This window comes from Vicugna pacos, chromosome 12 (genome assembly GCF_048564905.1).
Source record: "Vicugna pacos chromosome 12, VicPac4, whole genome shotgun sequence".
Classification (NCBI taxonomy): domain Eukaryota; kingdom Metazoa; phylum Chordata; class Mammalia; order Artiodactyla; family Camelidae; genus Vicugna; species Vicugna pacos.
In genome coordinates this window covers 9,799,495-9,809,928 of record NC_132998.1, presented here as the reverse complement: position 1 = coordinate 9,809,928, position 10,434 = coordinate 9,799,495, and the positions used below count along the sequence as shown (strand labels likewise).

The 10,434-nt window shown below is 48.8% G+C and overlaps 1 long non-coding RNA gene across 1 annotated transcript in view; it reads left to right on the top strand.

Annotated features, from left to right (window-relative positions):
• The first annotated feature begins 56 nt into the window (after positions 1–56).
• LOC107033416 (uncharacterized) overlaps positions 57–10,434 on the top strand; it is a 151,127-nt gene continuing 140,749 nt past the window's right edge. Inside the window, exons 1-2 of the long non-coding RNA XR_004192112.2 lie at positions 57–206; positions 2,242–2,320. This is a non-coding gene — a long non-coding RNA (uncharacterized lncRNA). The remainder of the gene's footprint in view (positions 207–2,241; positions 2,321–10,434) is intronic.

Sequence of the window (10,434 nt, the reverse complement as noted above, 5' to 3'; positions counted from 1 at the left end):
CCGCGGCATCCTGGGAGACGTAGTTCTCAGTTCCATGGCAGCAAGCGAGGGTGTGGCAACCAAAGGACTTCACGGCCCATGATTCCTCAGGAGGGGGCAGGCTAAATTAGTGGCGACGGCTGGTTGGTAACGTGCGTGGTTGGGGGGCGGGGAGAAGTTACGGCTCTAACGCCCCGTGTTTTATACTCTGGGCCCAACGAGTTCAGGTACATGCTCTCGTTTACTTTTAACAGCAACCTGTGAGATAGGCAGTTTTGTTACCTACTCTTTATAGATGAAGAAATTAAAGCCCAGAACGGTTACAGAATCGGTCTAAAGTATCAAAGCTATGAAGGTGGTAGAACACCAGGGTTGCACGACTACCAAGCGTTCTCATCCCTACGTCACAGCTACTTACCGTTTAGGGGATAGGAAGCTAGTAACTGTGGTAGCAGTTTCTTCTTTGCTCCAACCCCAGGGACAGCCCTTGTGAAAACTGTGCTGTGCACCGCTGACGACTTTTTTCCAACTCGAGGGTTTCAATGTCAGGGGCCTGCCAATACTACACTCCTGGACTGAGCTACCCGGAGTGTCCTCTTGGTCCAGGAGGAGAATCTATTGTCTGAGGTGGTGAAGGTGGGGAGAGGAGGGAGATGAAGCGAGAAGAATCAAGTTGAAAAGGGAACCTGGCGTTAATTCAGGACAGGTCACAATTCAGAAAGAAGACACTTAGGGGGCTAGTTAGCCCAAACATTTTAACTGGCTTAAATTCATTGGGATAACAGTACACGTTGTTGCTCCTGTTTTTATTTGGGAGAGGTGAAAGATTCACACTCCTCCTACCCCGGGAGTCACTGGTAAAGACTTAGGCATCCTTCTCCCTCTCCCTCTCCAGACCCTAGGAGTAGTCTGAGGCATTCAAAATGATCTCTCTCTCTGTCTCTGTCTTAAGGGGTTACAGTCTAAGGATTGATTTGCACTTCTTGGGTGCGTGTTTTCATTCTCTGCTGCATTAAGTTAGGGAGCCTCTGCCTTTTCCAAATTTTGGGGTACTATTTTGCTTTTATGACTGAATAGGATGTCTGGTGCCTGCCCTGGGGTGTCTTTCATCTGAAGATCTCCAAGCACTTAACAATAAGTCATTGGGCTTCACAAACATTAAGGTGACATGTTTGTGTCATTAGTCAGGATTTATGATTAGGGAACAAGCTATTTGTTGCAGAGCCAGCTCAAGGTCCTGGGGTGTTTCAAGAGTGAGGCCTATTCAGGATCTTAAGTCTCAGTTGTTCATGGTTTTTGTCTTCTACCCAGAATAAAAGCTTAAAAGAAAAGTCAGTCTCAACTGGAGCTAAAAAAAATAACAATGTCCATTTATTGAGTGTCTACAATGTGTTTAAACTATGCTAAGGATTTTTCCATTTAATACAACAGTCTTATGTAGTATGCCCTATTCTTATCCCCATTTTACATATGATGAAGATTGAGGCACAGACAATTATGTCGCTTACCTGGGATCATTCAACTAGTAAGTTGTGGAACCAGGATTTAGGCTTAACTAGTCAGTACACTATACTACCACCCCAGAAACTCCTGGTGTGGGCTTCTAACTACCTTTGTCCTAAGGAACAAAAGTGCTGTTGATCAGGGGACAAATGTTCACTGAGCATTTATGTACAAGGTGCAAGGTGATGTGAAACATATTAATTCAACAAATAGGTGTGTGAGGTGCTATGCTAGGTATCCAATAAATTTTGTTGAAGGAATGAATATAAAATAGAGATATTTAAAGGATGGCTTTGGATAGCTTAACAGGACGGGATCTGGGAAAGACAAGCTTAAGTTAGGCTGAAGCAAAGATGCAGCGATGGAAATGTACAATGTTTACTGGATCCTAGAGGGTCACATAAGAACAGCACATCAATTTCAATTTTTTTCTTAAACTCAGATTATTAGTAATGACTGCCTGAAATGTTGTGTTGAGAAGGATTCTGAGGAGAGTGCTAGGATTAATTAGTAATGTGTAGCATGTACTCCAGATGGAAGATGGTTGTTGTATTAGACTGACTTGTTTGAATTTATTTGACCTTCCCTGCCCATGGCCAAGTGACTTGCAGTACCTCCTGTGGAAGGAGTTTATGTTTCATTTCATTGACTTTGGACACCATCATTTTTCATGTTTTGGCCAATGGGATGTGAACAGATGTGACTCATGCCATGTTTGAGCATGTGAATTCACCCTTTCCTGTTCTTCTCTGCCACTAGAATGGGCATTTTCCACATGAGGGCTGCTGCTTCTGCCTGGGTCCTCGAGTGAGAAGACCTGCCCATGGCCTACTTATGTGTAAGTCAGAAATAAATCTTTGTTGCTGTTAAGTCACTGAGATTTTGGGATTGGTTGTTATAGCAGCAAAGCTGACTAATAGCCATACTCGGATAATGGTATTAAGTTTGAAAGGTAAAAGGTATCAATTTTGAAACATCAAATTTGAAAGGTGAGTTTAAGCCAGGATATGGAGAATCTTGAATACTAGATGAGTCAGAGTCTGCTATGTATTTATCAGAATCTCTTTCCTTCTTTCTCTTGGACACAGAGCTGGACCACACTTGTCAGTTTCCCTCCATGTGATGTGTTGCACTTCCAGGCCTGGCCCGTGAAACCTCCCAAGGGAGATCCTTCGCATTCTTTCCTTTTTGGCTTAATGCATATGACCTTAATCACAGTGACTTTGAATGCTAAATATTAAAGATGGTGGGCCACAGGTTGGAATTCACCTAGTTTCGTAAATCACTACTTGGCAGAGAACTGCCTACTAATTAGGAACATGTGTTTTGGACTTCACTTGACCAAAAAAAAATCAACTTTTATTCTGTTAAACCACTAACATTTTGGGCTTTCTGTTTTATAGTAGCTGGTGTTTTCTGTCAAGTTAAAAGGTTTGGACTTGATTCCCATTAGGAGTAGGAAGTTAGTCACTGAGGATTTTTTAATGAGGGGACTAGTACTATAAAGATGAGTGGAAGTAACAGTTGTAGGGATTAAAGAATGCTTCTGAGTGAGGTTGTGAGATCTTGGGACTTTTGATGTTTTCAGGATACAAACTAACTCCTGATGGGGCTGGGGGAAAATTGACGTGATCTTTGGAAGGCTTTCTAGAGGTGGTCGGAGGAGCTGCCACTCAATGAATCCTATCTTCCTGAAGTTTAGAGTCTCTTTTCTCTTTTGTAATAGTCCTAACTCTGGTATTGCATCATCTGGCCCAGTGCCTGATAATAAATGTGTAATGAAAGCAGGTCCTGGGCTGCTGGAGTGCTTGGAGGAGCTACTGCTAGTTGAGTGCCTAGTATGTGAGAAGTCCCTTTCACCCATCAAATCATCACGATAACCCTGCAAGATGCTACCAAATTTTACAGATGAAGAAACTGCAACTCTAAAAGGAACTTGCCTAAGATCTCTCAGAACAATCTTATTTTGAAACCCATACTTTTCCCATATAACAAGATGCTTTCTGAGAAAATCATAATGGCTAGTATTTACTGAGTGCCTGCCATGTGCCAGGCGCTCTGCTGGGTGCTTTACAAACATACAGAAGCAGCTGGTGTATCAGACATTGTAGCCTGTTACTAGTGTTTCCAAACTGTGGACTCTGTGGGAAGTAGGTATCTTAGTCTGCTCCGGCTGCCATAATAGAGTATCATAGAAATGGGTGGCACAAATGACAAGAATTTATTTCTGATGTTTCTGGAAGCTGGAAAGTCCAAGGTCAAGGTGCTGGCTGCTTTGGTTCCTGACGAGGGCTCTCTTCCCAGCTTGTAGACAGCCGAGTTCTCACTATGTCCTCACGTGGAAGAGAGTGAGGAAAGGCAACCTGACTGATCTCTTCTTATAAGACCACTAATCCCACCATGAGGTCCCCACCCTCATGACCTCATCTAACCCTAATTACCTCCCAAACACCATCACATTGCTGTTTAGGGTTTCAACGTATGGCTTTTGAATGGACACGAACAATCAGTCTGTAACAGTAGAAAAAGCATTAACATTATTTTAGGGCAAGGTTTGATTGTTTTGGACTTCTCTTTAGGACCCCTGACCCATTTTCTTTTTTCTTTTGGTTCTTTGGCTCCATTTCTTCCGGCTAGGTGGAAGGGTGGTTTAGGGTTCTCACTAATACCCAGGTCCTGCAGCTCCCCCTTCACTCCATGGACTCACAGACCCACTCTAATCTCAAAGTGTTCAAATCACCTTAGTCTTCCTTTATTAGTAGGGAGAAGATGCGGCTCTGAGAACTCATCCATCTACTTAATCTCATTCATTTATAGTTATTTATTCAACAGATTTGTAAATTAAGCATTATGTGTCGACTGCTGGAATAATAGCCAATGATAGCGTAGCTTTCTGGTTTCAAAAGCTTTTTATGTTCCTGGGCTGATCTGATCCTCACAGCCGATACTCTGAAATGGCTTGTATTATTACTGTGCAATTTTTATCAATGAAGAAACCAAGGCTCAGAAATACTAGATAACTTGACGAAAGTCACAGAGCTAGTATGATATTCAAGAATTTCTGACTCCCAGATGCTTCCCTCTGTCCTCTACATCCATTGCAGTCCACATTCTACAGTGCCTTATGCCTGGTTTCTTGCCCTTTTGGCCTCATTACCTTGATTTGTTTATTAGAGTAGCTGTAACAGCTGCAGCAGATGACCCCCAGATCTCAGTGTCTTAACATGATAAAGACTTATGTATCACATAGTCCAGTGTGGATATTTGTGGTCAGGTAACTCAGGAAGCCAGATCTGTTCATGCTGTGGGTCTGTCGTCTTAAATATGTGCCCTTGGGGTGCCCAGGTGTCATCCTGCCAGCAGATGGGGAAAAGTAGGCACATGGAGAAGCCACAACCACTCAACTTCCTCAGCTTGGAAGTAACACATCACTTCAGCTTATATTCCATTGGTGATAACCAGTTATATGGCCTCACCTCCCTGCAAGGGTGCCAGAGATTGAATTTAGACATCTGCCAATTTCTCTTTCTGTTAACCTGGGGTTGAGTCAACATTCTAGATTCGGTTGAATTGTCCTTGGGGGAAAGGTGCCTCTGAAAAGAACTTTAGGTGTTGGTAGGGCGTTAGGCCACCTGCTGACTGATCATAGAAGTGGCCTTTTCCCCTTAAGAGAATGTTATTCCTGTGGAGCTAGGCCTTCCTGGCCACCTTTCTGTAATTCCAGACTTGCTCTTAAAGAAGATGGAGGGTGGTTCAGAAATTCAGGTGCTAGGAGAAACAGAGGAGCCAATCATAGATAAAATAAAGAATGTGTGTGTGTGTGTGTGTGTGTGTGTGTGTGTAGATACCATTAAGAGCAGGCTGGGATTACAAAGACAATAGATGTTCATCTGCACTGTTCATAACATTTGCACATTAATTAGTACACATAAAAATGCATAAAGACCCCCCCAAGCCTCAGTTCCTCTCCTAATGAGGAATCATTCTTCTCCTCTTTTCTGGTTGCACCCCCAAAACCCCTAGTTCCTGTGGTGTAAGATTGGGCTGGTCATACTCGAAAAGAAAGTGGTTGGCCTCCCTCCTGCCATCTGGGGGAACTTCCCTTTGTGCCTGGGTCAGAGCTGTGGGGGACGGAGCAGCTGTTTAGACGCCAGGATCCCTGCAGAGATTGGCTCAGTCTGGTCTCAGGGGGTGCCCTTGTCTGTATCTATCTGGGTCCCTCTTTCTGATTCTTTTCACTCACTGATTGTGTGGCATTTTGGAGGGTGGAGTGCCTGGGCACCCAGCCCACTACATCCCGCCCCAATCTGGCCCTGGGCATGAGCCACATGGTGCAGGCCATCAGCCTGGCCTCTTGCCCATCCATTATAGCCTCAGCTGCCAGACTGGCACAGGTATCCAAAAGAACTTCGACTCGGCCCTGCCCTCCCCCAGTTCTGTTCCTGGGACCGAAGTGGAGGAGAGTCAGATGGAGAGAGCACACTCTGGGGTGGGGAGGCGGAAGGGGGCATCTGTACCTTGGGGAGGACTGCCGAGGGGCTAGGCTGTAGTCCATGCAGGGCCACCTTAGTGTGTGTCTGGGTCAGGGGCAGTGTTGGGGGAGGTAGTACCAGTTGCTACAGCGTGAAGGAAGACTCCCTGCTAGGTCCTAGGAGATGTTTCCCTTCCTCCCTCTGTGTCTGTGCACATCATGAGAACTTGTGCATGTTTCCTGCCTGTGGGCACATCCCCTGGTGGGATGGTGCGCAGGGCTCTGAAACTGCAGGAAAGGGGCTTTAGCTATGGCCAGGTAGCACAGAGATGAACCTGGAGTGAATATTGCGTGTCAGGACATATGAATCTGTCCCATGTGGGAATGACATCCGTGGAGACTGCTGTTAGGATACGGGAGAAGTACAAGCATGGCTGAGGCACAGGGCGTCTTAGTCCTCTGGTATGGACCAACTCTATCTGCTCTCTGGGGCACATGAGTACCATATACACCGACCCTGGTTATGGAAGGCAACTCGTTCCTGAGAGCAGTGGCCTGTCCGGGTGTGGACTGTGTCTGTGCATGGGCAGGGAGGGATGCTCTTGGTAGGTGTGCCCCTGGAGAGTGCTGCTCATGCCTTGCCTTTACACTCATGTGAATTGTATGTTCACATAGGTGAATCCTCTGGAAAGATGTTGGGTGGGGAGGGGGTGGAAAGCCTGAAAAAGATGGGAGAATTTATGAGCTGCTTTTGTCGGGAGACAGTCGTAATGAAGAAAATTCAATTTTCTGCAGCTCGAAGAGTCAATATGTTAAATCTTGGAGAAGCTGTGGAGTGACAGCGGAATGGCAAAGTCAATGGGACGTGTGTGGGGGGAAGCCGTCTATCTGTGTCTGCAGTAAGGCTGCCTCCTCTCTCTACCCTTGAACTGCAGCTGGGGACAGGATGCAACCAGATACCTGAGTTCCTGGAACGGTTCTCCTCTCCCTTCCTCCTCCACCTCAGTGGGCATCTTCTCCTGCCTCCTGCTTATAGGGAGAAAAGCTGCTCTTTCCCAGACCCAATCCTACCCTAGCAGTGCCTCAGGAAGTCCTTCTTGTAGTCTAACCAGCACTCTCTCTTGCTGCAGCTACTAATGACAGAGTGGCTGTTTATAGCCCAAAGTGATTAGTAGGAAAATTCTTTTTTCTTTCTAACTTTTCATCCCCACTCTCCCCTCAGCTCCTCCATGGCTGGCCTCCTGTTTCTCAGCAAGTTTCAACTTTTTCCTAACCAGTCTTTACTGCCTCCTTTCCAGCCTCCTGTTCTAGGAGGCAGGAGCATGGGGGTTGGGGGGTGGGGTGGGAAGAGGGAAGCTGGGGATTCCTCTGTGAGCCACAGTGTCACCAGGAGCTGTGATTAGCCGAGCTGCTGGCTGTGTAATTAGTGTGTGCCCGCGTCCCGGGGGTCTGGTGTGTTAACAGCGGGTCCCTGTGGTGAGTAACGAGATCGTGCCCATGACTGGTTGCACACGCTAATTAATTAGTGCTCCTCTGGTGTCGAGGAATGAGGAGGATCTGGGGGAGGTGGTGGTGGGGGTATCTCAAAGCCCGAGAGCCCAGCTCTTCGGAGTCCAGAGGTCACCTAAGCTTCTGCCAGGATGGGGGCATTCAGGCTGGTTTGTAGGGTTAGGGTTCAGAGATTTGGGAGCCCTGGCTGAAGAGAGGGTGAGTGTGGGGTATAGTTGCCTGGGCTCTTGGTGGTGGGTGTCCTGGTGCCCTGGGCAGGGCTGGGTCAAGGTGGTTGGAGGGGAGGACAGCCTGCTCAGCTTAGGGGGGTCTCCAGGCTCAGGACCTGTCTTAGAGCATCCTTTATCCAAGTGGCCCAGAAAAGAAGGGAGTGGAATGGGGAGGAGGCATTTCAGACCTTCTAGCCTCATTCCCGTCCCCTCTACCCTCCCTCATCTCATTAAGCTCAGCTTCTCAATCAATTTCACACTTATTACACACTCACTGTGTGCACAGAGAGCCAAAGGGCTCTCTGACCATTCTCAGCTTTAACCACTGCCTTCCCCCTTGCTGCCCAGGCAAATACCCAGACTCCTCAGCTCCTGGGTTGATCTTAAAGCCCAGAAGCCTGGGATCTGGAATCTATATATTTGGGAGAAATATCATGGAAAACCTGAAGAAATGAGGGGAGGAGAGAAGGTTGGGAGAGAGCCTCATAATCTCCCAGTGATCACTTACAGCAGCAAGAAAGATTAAGGTGAGAAGAGAGGAAGAACTTCCAGTGAGCAGACAGCTCTACTTTTTTTCTGAGGCAGAAATCCTCCTTCCGATACAGGGAGGGATCGAGAGGAAAAGGGGCCCATAGAAGGAGATCCTCGCCCCTTGATCGTTGGGATTCAGCAAGGTGTGGCGGGGGTGAGGAATGGGAGACAAAATAGAGAAAACAGGCAGAAGAGAAGATGAGACTGCGGCAGGGGATCTTTGGCTTCCGTGTGGAGGCTCGAGTCCCGTTCCTGCACACGGTAATTGCTAAATTACCCGCCATCTGCTCGGCTCTCAGACATAAATTATCTGCGAGGAGAAAAGACGCAGAGGCTGCGCACGTTCCTTTCTCTCCTTCAAACCCGCGCTAGCAACAGAGGAGGGGCTCTTCCCTCCTGCCCGAGTGGAGGCGGGGGTGGGTGGGACCACCTGATGGGGGACTAGTTCCCCTTGGTCTCTGCCTTTTTTCGAGGGGGAGTGGCTTTGGGGTGACCAAGGTCCCCGCGCTGCCAAGAGTCCTTTCGGACTTGGGGCGGGGCGAGCTGTGGGCTGGCGCGGCCCGGCCACCCAAAGCCCCTCAGGAGGGGGCGGGGCTTGCCCTAGTGGGCGGGGCCTCCCTCAGGTGTGACTGAATTGCCTCGGCAGGTTTTTCCCTGGTCACCCTCTTCCTCCCCCCGACTCCCGCCCACCACTTTGCTTGTGGGGAGAAGTCTATCCGGCTCTCGGTTATACTTGTCAGAAGAAAGAGAGGGAGGAGGGCAGGCAGAGGACTTGAGGAGAGACGGAAGAGGGGCAAGCCTTCCTTTCATTTTGCTCTGAACCTCTCCCTTCCCTTCCAGATTCTGAAGAGTAGAAGAGATGTGAAAGCAGATATAGGGGAAATGACTTGAAATGGGGCAAACTGGCAGGATGCAGCAGGTTGGAGAGATGGAGGAAATGGGATAGTGGAGCCCACTAGGAGCTGGGGTTGTCTGGGGAGGTGGGCAGGAGAAGCAAGTGTCAGGCTGGGGAGGTGAGCCCGGAGGGGAGGGGAGCAGGGTGGGAGGTGGGCAGGATAAGGGGGATCAGAGGGGTGGGGATGGGGTGGGGGAGGGGAGGGGAGTGATGGAGCAGGTGGAGGAGAATGAGATGGTAGATGGGTCAGGGTGGGGAGGTGGAAGAACCAGGATGGGGCAATGTCAGATGGAAACTCAGGGATGGTGCTGGTGAGGGTGGTGAGGTGTCAAAAAGGACATCTGGGGGACGATCAGAGTGGGGATGTCAGACAGCAGTTCAGAGAGCAGGTCAGGCTCTGGGGAGAACGTGGAGTGCAAAGTCTGTGGCAGAGAAAGTAAGGATGTTTGTGGGTCCTTGGATGGTCCCAGAAGGGTGAGGGTAAGACCCCCAGAGTCACTTCCCACTCTGAGGCTGAGGCCTGACTCTGGAAGGGAGTTGAGGAGGCCACTTAAGAAGCAGGGGTGAGGGTTCAATCCCTGACCCGTGCCCCAGCCCCAGACACCTGCTGGGTGTGCCCATTAGGGTGGGAGTGGGCTGGGCCGCTTCCCAGCTCTGAGAGCAGAAGCTAGTGGGGTTTCTTCCGAGCTATTGTTTAGTATTCATGGGGCGACGCAATCTCTCCCACATCTGCTTAGCACAGCAAGTCCTGTCATATAACTGTCTCCCGCACTGTCTGTCCATAAAGAATGTCTCGGAATTGGTGTAATTCAGAGAAATTAATGACGACTTTCCGCGGGACTGCTCCCTGGGGGATGATTAACACTTCATCGTCCATCTGATGCGCGGGGCCCAGCGCTCCATCGCGAACATTTGGGCCGTGGCCAGCCGCATTAAAGGTTATTACGGAAAACGCGACCTGCAAACGGGCGAGAGGCATGATGGACCAGGAGGGGCGGGGGCCGGGGAGTCGGATGGAGCCGGCCAAGTCGGAGATCAAGTTTCCCGAGTGCACTCACCTGGGGGTCTGAGCTGAGGGACCCGGGGGTTCCTGTTTCAAGGGCTGCAGGACTTGGGGAGACGCTCATCACAGGGACTGGGGAAGGGAAGGAGATGACTTTCCAAGGTGGACACGTTGCTGATGGAGGCTTTTCCTTTTAATCCTCATAGAATTATTGGGTAAATCTTATTAACCCCACCTTACAGGTGATGAAACTGAGGCTCAGAGAAGTTATGTAAGGTGTCCAAGGTAACACAGCTTATTAAGAGTCAAAGACGGGATTTGAACTCAGATCCTT